Source organism: Propithecus coquereli, unplaced genomic scaffold (assembly GCF_000956105.1).
Source record: "Propithecus coquereli isolate 6110/MARCELLA unplaced genomic scaffold, Pcoq_1.0 Scaffold126, whole genome shotgun sequence".
Taxonomy (NCBI): Eukaryota; Metazoa; Chordata; class Mammalia; order Primates; family Indriidae; genus Propithecus; species Propithecus coquereli.
In genome coordinates this window covers 3,767,059-3,775,367 of record NW_012136747.1, presented here as the reverse complement: position 1 = coordinate 3,775,367, position 8,309 = coordinate 3,767,059, and positions in this window count along the sequence as shown.

Sequence of the window (8,309 nt, the reverse complement as noted above, 5' to 3'; positions counted from 1 at the left end):
AGAATCATAGAACACTATAAAGATGAAAGAAAACCAAACCTAGGAAATAACACAAAATGAAACAGGCAGTGCTAGGGGAACACCGAAGTGCTGGAGGCGCGCAGAAGGAAAGAGGGCATGTCCTCTTCTCTCCCTTTTCAAATGAGGAAACAAAGGTCCCAGAACTTGCACAGGAGGTGGCTGAGCTTTGAGGATGATCACTAACGGATGGCACCTCTGGAACACTTGTTTTCCCTCCATGACAGGAGTGGACATTTCTTCCTCCACCCTGGCCAGGGCCTGACAGCAGTTACTAAATCTGCACTGAATTTACCGACTTGATGTACCCATCATAGCTTACCCTTCCTTGATGACCTTGGGCTTGGGGTTGGGGTTGGGGTTGGGGTTGGGGTTGGGGTTAGGGTTAGGTTGGGGTTGGTGACCTGTCTCCCAGGCTCCTAACTCGCTTTATTATCAGTAGTACATGTTGATATCTGCCCCACTGGCTTGTCCCCAGTCAGCCCTGAGGACCCCTGCACCCTTGCAGACCCCGGGCAGCCATCCCTTTTAGTTGGGATTCACTTGTCCCCATCTGCCTCCCTGAGGACAGAGGCCGCCCACTCATGTGTCAGTGGGAGGCTTTGCCAGCAGCGTTGTCGACACCCTTAGAAGTCACTGTGCACAGTGCAGGCATGGTTGCAGGTTTTCCCTCACTGATCACATACAAGGGGCCTCAGGCTGCTCCCTGCTGGCTGCTCTTCTGACCAGGCAGACTTTCTTCCTTCGACAATCTGAGAGGCCCCTGAGCGTGGCTTTCCTGTCGTGGAGCCGGATGGGTTTGGAGAGGTGTCCCGCTGTTTTCCAGCCTTCAGCAGGCCTGTGTGATCACTGAGCCACCCCAGGAAGGAAAGGCTGTTCTGCCAGCAACTAAGTGTGAGGGCACCAGGAAGTCAAGTTCTAGGACTCAAGGGACCAAGGAAAGGACCAAGAGCATGAGCAAACTTCACAACGCGTCACACCTAAATCACACTCAGGGTCTTTCCAAGCTCTGTTCTTCCTCTGGAATATATTTTACCTCAATCCCGGCTGCTGCGTCCTCCCCGGGCCCTGAGCTGGGGATGCAGCATCATCCCCTGCTTTCCCTTCTCCCTCCCCCAGGCTTGGCCGACCCATTCTCCGCACAGGGCCAACAGCAGCCCAATGGGCCTCCGTGCAACTGGGAAGGGCATCGCCTCCTCCAGACATTTTACTTCCATCTACTGAAAAATTGCCGTAATATACTGATTCTGTTAGACTGATACACTGTCTTCTGCCAAAGAAATGTCACGAGAAACGTACACTTCTACAAGGTCTCTGATGTGAAAGGTGCTCCTTGGATGGAGTACTCTTGTGCAGTATGTAACATGAACAACCATGTCCAGCGGCCCCGCCTCTACGTTCTAGATATGATTCTATCACCTCCCCCAACTTTAAAATAGTCTATAGCTCCCTGTCACTACAGTGCCAAGTCAAAGCTCCTGACAGAGCTTCCAGGGAGTCCCTGCTACCCTTTCGTGCTACCTTGTCTCATCCCCTTGGATTGGAGTGGACAGCTGACCCAAAGGCAGCCACTGCACCTGCAGGCCGGATAGCACCGCCCAGGGCACGGGCGGTTTGAGGAGGGGAGCAGCGCCAATCAGAAGAGGCAGAGGAAGCTGTCTGGAGAGGGGGAATGGAGCGGGGGCAAGCAGAAGCAGCCGCTAGAGAGCCCAGCTCCAGCGTGTAGTTCTGGTGGATCCTGGGACAAACCCCGCCTGAGCAGCCTGAGCGGAGCTCTGATCCGAGAACTCAAAGTAGCCCTATCAGAGCTGTGCTTGGGAGAGGCCACCCTGGCTCAGGAACCAGCAAAGTCGAAGCAGTCACAGTATTCTGATATTTCCCAAATATCTGGGCGATTTAGAGAAAAGACTAATCACAATCCCTACCTCACTCCTTATATCAGTGAATTCCAGGTGAGGACACCAAAGGAATAGACTCTTCTTGAAGGTACGATTCGGCCAGTCCTTGTTTTAAGATTCACTGCTTTGTGCCTGGAGCTGGAAGACGGGTCAGAGCGTGTCCTCGCTGCGAGGCAGGCAGGCAGTCGGGCTGCTGTCCGGTCCCTTTTCCTGCCAGTATGGAGGCTCTGGCAGACTCAGCAGACTACGGCCGCTCAATGGGTGACATAAACAAGCAAACACCCCCGGAGGGGACCACAGGGCGTGGCAGGTGTCAGGGTGAGCTGGGAGCTCAAGCTCTGTCCAGGGTGGAGGCTGCTCCTCAGCACAGGTGGGGGGCCCAGGGCTGCCAGATCTTGTGATTATCTACGTGAACCTGGAAAGCCGCCTTTGATTCTGTTCTGGGTCTTACAAAGCTTTTTGCGGAGTAAGCAGAACACTTCTTGGTCCAGTCCGGCATGTAGGCCTCCAGTTTGCCTCTTGAGGAGACAGAGGCTATAATCAGCCTGGGTGGTGCCACCTTGTCTGTAAAATGGGTACATTGATACTCAGTGCTCGGAGGACTGTAGTGGGAGGTCAGCTGGATAAAGTATGTAAAGGAAATCCAACTACCATCCATTGAGCAATTGTTCTGGGCTGAGCACGGTACTCAGTCTTCCCAACCTTCTCCTAAGTCCTGAGACTCACAGACGTGGCACAGGTGGGAAAGGGAGGAGCAGGGGGCTGGGCTTAGGCCCTGTGCGTCCACCAGCAGGGCCCCTGACTCTTGCTGCGTGGGGTCCCTGCTACCCTCACATGCTACCTTGTCTCATCCCCTCGGACTGGAATAGCCCACTCAAAGGCAGCCACCCCTCCCCCCCCGCAAAGCGGGGTATTCAGTGAACAAGCTTACATTCTTTTGCCCTTTTCAACACTGCCTGGCACAATGTGGACAGCAGAGATTTCACAGGTGAACAGGGGACCCTCTGTCCTGTCCAGGGACATCAGATTCTAGTCTGGTGAATATAGGATTGGTGACACCCGATGACAGCAAACCCCATTAGGAGGCAGGCGGCTCTGTTTGACAGTGATTTCCAGATTCCTGGCTGGCTCACAGGCTGGCTCACAGCCCAGAGTTTCGCTGATCTGGTTACAGCCAACTCCTCCGTTCCTCCATCAGCCTGGGTGGTCCCCCGGGAGGGGGTGGGGAGGCAGGGGCCGGCTGGACCAAGCTGGGCAAAGTAAAGGGAATGAGACCAGTGAGACGCAGACGTCTCTGCCCCCCTGTTGGGAAGCCTGGGCTGTCTTTCACTGCCACCCCTGCAGGTAAGGGGCACCCGGCCTGCTCTGTCACTCTCCTCTGTGACACCCCACTGAACGCTCCCTCTCTCTGGCTTTTTCAACTTCTCTCCCTCTACCGGCCCCTTGTCCCTCCCCCATCAAGGCTAGAATAAGCACCAGCCAGTCCCCGAACCCACCAGCCCAGACTCAACATGTACAATTGGCTTCCGTTCCCTCTAGCGTCCCTTCATCCTGCAAAATCACCGCTCCCTCTTACTTCCCATTTACTGCTCAGCCCCTGGGCTTCCGCCCCCACCCCCCGCTGGACCAGCTCCTACACCGGGAAGGATGGATGGTACCCGTTGGGGCATTGGCCTTTGTGACCACGCCCTCCTTCCTTTGTGGCCACTCTCTCCTCCCCTCCCAGGCCTCCAAGACACCAGGAGAAACCTGGTTGTTTGACGGTTCCTGCCCAGTGTCCTTTGCTTCCCCGGCCTTAGACTGTGGTGTCCCCAGGCCACGCCCCAAGTCTTGTCCTCTTTCTCCACCCTGGTCCTGCATGACTTCATTTGTCCCGTGGACGGTTCAGAGCTCCAGATCTGAGTTCAGGCCCCAGTCCTGCCACTGAGGGCTCTTTAGGATCCCATTTCCTTGGATGTCACTGGGGCAATGACAGTTCTTTTTTTTTGGCTTAAAACAACAGAAATTTATTCTCTTGCAGTTCTGGAGGTTAGAAATCCAAGATCAAGGTATCAGCAGGGCCATGCACTCTCTGAAGGCTCCAGCCTTTCTTTGCCTCTTCCTAGCTTCAGGCGGTCGCCAGCAATCCTTGGGGTTCCTTAGTTACAGATGCATCACTCTCATTTCCGCCTCCAGCGTCAAATGGCCTTCGCCCTCTGTGCATCTGTGTGTGTCTTGACGTGGCATTTTCCCGCTGGCAATGCCAGTTCTTCTCCTACAGACCTGTGCTGAGGCCTGGGGGAACTGGTGTGCATCAGCTGGCACACAGGAAGGGCTTTGTAAGTGTTAACTCTGGCTCCTGGCTGATGAGAGCCTCAGGTGACCACCTCACTGGCCTGGGGACTGATCCCCAGCAGGTCTTGGCCCACCAGTCTGCTCCCCACAAAGCAGCCAGGCTGACCCTTCCCCGATGCGAGTCTGATTGTGGCCTGGACTTCCCACTGCTGTCAGGAGCAGGGGCAGATTCCAGCGTGGTCGGCCCCTGCCTTCCTCTTCAGTGTCCTCACGCGCCTCTCTTTCCTGAATTCTCTGGGCTGCAGTCTTTGAGTTCTCCATTGGGCCCGAACCCTGTCTTCTGCCTGGACCTCTCTTGCCCCTGCACCGGCCCGGGAGAACTCCCTAAGACCTCAGCGACACTGAGAATTCTCACTGCAAACAGTCCACATGACCTGCTTCTGTCTTAGTTAGCATGAGCCAATTTCAAGGTCTAATTACTTGCATATCGGCATGGAAATCGAGGCCCAGGGACATTGAGAACCTTGCTGAAGTCGCCTAGTTGTCAGGTGGTGGAGTTTAAATCCAAGGCTGATCCCAGACCAGTGGTGCAGGTGGGACAGCCTGCAGCACGCCTTGCTGGCTGTCACCTCCTTTCAGGGCAGCCTCAAGCCAGGCAGGTATCCGAGGCCCAGGCTGCTCTGTGTCCGAGCTGGTGTCTCACCCCGTCTTCCCCCTTTGTGCTCTGCTCAGTCGGTGCCCACCCCCAGCTTCTGTGCTGACAGGCTTTTCTGTGTGTCCACAGCACCTGTCTGTGTGTGGGGACAGGAACTGCACAGCTTATTTCGACATTCCTGCCTCTAGTCCGGTTCCTACCAGGTGCTCGGTAACTGCTGAATGAGTGATTATTTGGTTAACACGTTGGCAACAACAGCGTTGGTGCCCATGGGTCAGTCCACGGGTCAGTCGGCAAAAACGTTTTGTTGGTTTTTGTCCCAGCATCCCGCCTCAGCCCCCTGGGGCCCAGATCCTTGACAGCCTGAGACTCCCCCAAGGTCCTGCCCCGGGTCTGGTGTCCCGGGCTTCCACAGTCTGCGTGTGGGCCTATATTTCCATGTGCCCACCCTGCATAAGCGAGATCGGCAACATGTGATAATAAAGCCAGGCACCCCTCACTGCGCGCTGCCACGCCTACGTGCCCCCTCTGGTCTAATCTTCGGCAGCCCTCCGGGGTGGTCCTGTCGTCATCGTCTCCAACTCACAGACGAGGGAACCATGGCTTAATTCCCTTGCCCCATGCTCGCCACCAACCCATAGGCCCCTCCCAAATTAGTCAGACTTGGCATCCTTGACACAGGTGAAACTGTACCTCTGTCCTTCTGGAAAAGGTTCATTTATCCCTTCAACAATTAAATGCCCACTATGTGTGGGTCCCTGTTCTGGGTGGACATGTGCTCCCCTCTCGCCCTCCAGCCTCACAAGAGACTGTTGCCATCATCCAGATGTGAGAACAGGGGGTTATGGCAACCCTGCAGCATTAATCCAAGACAGCTCAGAATGCCTCTTGTCCTGCAAAACCTGGTGCAGCCCTGAGATTTGGGCGAGTGCCCCTGCTGTGGGTCTCTGGTCTACAAAGTCCCCATGGATACCTTTGGATGCCAGATGACATTTCACTATCCACCCTCCATTGCCACGGGAGCATTGGGGGCAGGGAGGGACCTTGTCAGTCTGGAAGTAGAGAGAAGACCCCCAAGAGCAAGAGGCATTCTGGGGGGGCTGATCTGAAGGGCAGACCCCTCCAAAGGCCCTCCCTCTGTTCCTACCTCCTAAAAATAATACTCTATAGAATAGGAAGTTCAGGAGAGATACGAAAAGGTCACCTGGTCTGCCAGCTAGATATGTCACCAATTAGATTTATTTGGGTCACAAAATCATTTCTTTAAAAAGCAAAGTAGGGCAGTCTGAAAGAGTGGCAAGAACACACATTTCAGAGTAAGGCAGACTTGGGTTCCACTGTGAACTCCTCCGCTGCCTCGCTCAGTGTCTTAGAGAGATTACGAAATCTCTTTGTCTTGGTTTTTTTCCCATCTATAAAATTGGGACCAAACAGGGATGCTGGGGTTAGACAGAATACATTTGTAAAGTACCAAGTCCAATGTCTGGCAGTAGGTGCTTAATCAAAGTGACTCCAGGTGTTGGTGCCGCCTCATTGTGAGTGGTGGCAGGGAGATAATTGCTGAACTTCAACCTTGTTCCCAAGCCAGCCCTGGGGGTGACTCCCACGGCCCCAGAGTCCACAGCCACTATTGCTCCTAAGTCCTAAGCTTTCCCCAGAGGCCCCAGCAGTTCGGTCTCCCCAGTGCTGCTGGGACTCCCCATGTCCTGGAAAGCAGCCTTCGTCTAGTGATCTGGGAAACCTGGAACATTCTCCTAAACAGGTGGGAGCCGGAGACAGAAACCAGCAGCCAGCATTGACCCTTCTTTCTCAAAACCCTCATCTGCAAATCCAGCCACTCTACCTCCAAATGCACTCCAGATCTGACTATGTCTCCCCCTCCACTGTCACCTCCCTGGTCTGAGCCCCTCTCCTTTCTTCCCGGGGGTTTTGTGACAGCCTCTTGACTGCTCTCCCTGCTCCCTTCAGTGATTCTCAAGCCAGACCGATCCTGTTAAAATGGAGTCAGGTCCCACTGCTCCTTTGCTCCTGTGAACTAAAATAAAATTTTAAGACTCACCCCTCACCAGCTGACTAAATGGACCCCCTCGTGGCCAAAGGAATATCCTAAAACTACATTGCCTGCCAGGAGGAAGGAAGTCAGACATGCCTCATCATGCCCCCTCCCTTCTTGGGGACATCCTTTGTAACCTATTAACAGGCCTAAGGGTAGCAAGACAAACCTGCAGGTCCTCAATTTACACAACAAATCTATGTCCAGTGGCTTGTAGCTGATAAAGAGCTCCTTACGTTGAAACATTCTAAGCCTTTAGACAAAGCTTCATGTCTTTAACCAATTACGAGCCAAAGAATCTTTAAATCCACCTATAACCTATAAGCCCCCCCGCTTCGAGATGGCTCACCTTTTCGGGCCAAACCAATGTATGCCTCCCACATATTGATTTATGACTTCACCTGTAACCCCTGTCTCCCTGAAATGTATAAAACCAAACTGTAACCCAACCTCTGCGAGTCTACTGCTCAAGATCTCTTGGGCGTGGCTCCGGGTCACGGTCCTCAAATTTGGCTCAGAGTAAATCTCTTTAAATTATTTTACAGAGTTTGGTCTTTTTTTCCGTTGACACTCCAAACCTGTTATGGCTCCCTTGCACACACTATCTTCCCTCCCCTCCCCTGGCCCTGATAGGGCCTCACCTCCAGAAGCACTGGCCTCTTCCCTGCTGCTCCTAGAACATGTCAAATTTAAAGGCCCACCTGAGAGTGGACTTGGGATTCTCCCCTGGAATGTTCTTGCCTTATCCTTGTCCCCTTATCTGACAGGCCTTCCTGCAACAATCCAAGTAAAGAATGTAACCCCTCCCTCCTGCAACACTGACATCCTCTCCAGAGGGAGTTAGTCCTCCTGGCCCCATCACCTCTTATCAGCCCCCAGTAGACAAACACTGTGTTCCCTGCAGCACTGTGCCTAGCACATTAGAGGCCCCGACCAGGAGCTGTTGCATTAATGAAAGAATGGGTAGGCCACTGCCCAACCCCTTCCTCTTAGATACCACTTTTTTTTTTTGAGACAGGGTCTCATTCTGTTACCCTGGTTAGAGTGCAGTGGCATCATCACAGTTCATTGCAACCTGGAATTCCTGGGCTCAAGCAATCCTCCTGCTTCAGCCTTCCAAGTAGCTGGGACTAGCCCCCAGCTAATTTTTTTCTATTTTTTGGTAGACAGGGTCTCTCTCTTGCTTAGGCTAATTTTTCTATTTTTGGTAGAGATGGGATCTTGCTCTTGCTCAGGCTGGTCTCCAATTCCTGACCTCAAGTGACCCTCCCAGAGTGCTAGGATTACAGGCTTGAGTCACCAAGCCAGCCTAGATATCACCATTTTAATCCTCACTACAGCCCAGAGGCTGGGAGAGGTTACAAAACTGCCAGAGGGCAGCTGCTCCCACGTGGTAGGGCTGGAACTGGGA